The 2317-nt window shown below is 42.0% G+C and overlaps 1 pseudogene; it reads left to right on the top strand.

Moving 5' to 3' along the window:
• The first annotated feature begins 910 nt into the window (after positions 1-910).
• Positions 911-2317, top strand: part of LOC138002424 (uncharacterized) — a 20296-nt pseudogene continuing 18889 nt past the window's right edge.

Here is a 2317-nt window from a genome sequence, read left to right as displayed (position 1 = left end):
TTTTTCTTTATGTCCAAAAGAGTACAGATAATTGTTCTTTAATTCCAGTTGACAGTAAAACTTCGATTTTCATTCCTGAACAAAGGAAGAACCGATTACACCAGCTTTTAAAAGTACGCATTCACTTTAAATAACGCATCCGTAAAAATAACAAATGGTTTAGTGCCCAAGGAAAGAATTTGTGGAGTAACTTATCCCGCTAATTATGAAATATATACTGGTATTCTGTTTTGTCGTTGTCGTTCTCTTTCGCTCTCCTTTCGTTTCTGTCCTAGACATAGGTCCTCCAAGCATCATGTAACCTTATCAGAGCTTCTAAAGATATGCCAAAAATTGCAATGCAGAAAAAAAAGCAGCTCGAAGCACACTCACCTTTAAGTTTACATCCCGCCGTTGCTTGACTTGAATAACTGCGTAGCCACCAGTGTGGACCACAGATATCATGATATGTCAAACTGGATTGAAACCAGCGAAAAGGCAGATAGAAAACATCTTCCAAACCGTTTTCCACCTGAACACGAACAGCGTTGACTGTGTAAGACTTTCGTTGATGTAGTATGGCCTTGTAGCCGCGTCCAGCCAAACAAAGCGCCCGAGAAATGAAGCCTCGCTTATGTTTAGGTGAGTTAGCCTGGGCTGAGCCTGCAATCCAATCTAAAGCCAGTCAACTTAAGAAAAAACAGCTCACCTCGGTTAGCTCTAATCTTGAGCCCGCGAATTGATCACGTGATACTGGTCAGCGGATACCTTGTTTTGACAGGTGGCAATTGATCAAAAGATGGATGTCCAGTAACAAAGATGTCAATCTCGTACCCAGAGTCCTCGGGCTTCTTGGCCAGCGGGTGAGCGCCCGGATAGTCTCTGGGATAATCGACTTGAACTATATTTTTGATTGGCCGCTTGCGTAACAATGGCAGTCCGACAGGAAATCGGTAACTACTTTGGAAGCCCCAGAATTTGGAGGGAGATTCAAAATCTAAAACTAGTTTCGGTGCTGTTTGATTTTTTCTACCTCAGAAATATATAAATCACAAAAATAATAAAACGACGAGGTTTAAATTATGTCTTATACCGCACGGGAATTTTCCCACGCTGCTAAAAAGTGATTACTGTTGCTGTTGCAAAAGTACCGTGGGAAAACATTACATCAGGCTCTTTGAGGAGAAATCCGTGGAATAAAGTCTTGTCGAAGCCATTCAGAATTAAGGAAACATCAAATTGTAGAAGAAGAGGACATTTGTGTCGTTTCCACAAAAAAATTGTCGATCGTGTTGCTTGCACGATGGCATTCTCATTGCATTCTGAACGATGAAATGTACACTGAAACACTAAAAATACACCCACCGAAAGCTTTTCACCTTCACTTTCTCTTACAGCAAGCTAATGATCATTTCTCCAGTTTCTTTGTGTGTAAGGCAAAAATTCTTGTTTCTCGAACACTTTCAACCCGCCATTTCTACTGTTTACGGTTTTCTCTTTTCTGCTTCCGTTTAAACTCAAGCATACGTAATAAGACCGGAACCTACGTTTTCTGGGAAACAGAAACTGGAGTCCATTATCCCAGAGTCTCTACGGGCGCTCGCCCGCTGGCCAAAAAGCCCGAGGACTCTGGGTACGAGATTGCAAAGATGTATGCTGTAAAATAGCATGATACTGGTCATATTGGCATACATGGAGGGTGGACGTACGGACGGACGTACGTGCGTACGTGTGTATGTACGGACGGCTGATGACGTCATGGCTATAAAACCAAGATTTCTCGCATCGATGGGTTACCACAAAATGAAAATGTTTGTAACCGCTGTTTGTTTTCTTTTCCTGCTGAAATTGAAATGGCCGAAGGACAAAAGTATTTCTGAATAACAAAAATGTATGCTGTAAACTAGCATGATACTGGTCATATTGGCATACATGGAGGGGTGCACGTACGGACGGACGTACATACGTAAGTATGTATGTACGGACGGTTGATGACGTCATGGCTATAAAACCAAGATTTCTCGCATCGATGGGTTACCATATTTTCTTAACAATGGTGCTCCGCTATTAACGTGGCTGGTACCAGTTTCCTCGCGCAGGAAGTAAGTCACCTTCGTTGCGTCATGCTTGAGTAACACGGTTAAAATATGGCGGAGTGCGGCTTTCTTTTGCGCAAGGACACTTTTGTACTGTTGGAGACGAAATTTGCATTTAAAAGAGAGTTTACCTGCTAGAACAACTTAAGTCAATTCTGTGTATTTAAGAAAAATTGTTTAGGGAATTCAATGTTTCCCAAGTTTCAAAAGCAACTCGATCGATCGTGACGACCATAGGGAGC

This window comes from Montipora foliosa, chromosome 5 (genome assembly GCF_036669935.1).
Source record: "Montipora foliosa isolate CH-2021 chromosome 5, ASM3666993v2, whole genome shotgun sequence".
Classification (NCBI taxonomy): domain Eukaryota; kingdom Metazoa; phylum Cnidaria; class Anthozoa; order Scleractinia; family Acroporidae; genus Montipora; species Montipora foliosa.
This window is presented reverse-complemented; position numbering and strand designations above follow the sequence as displayed.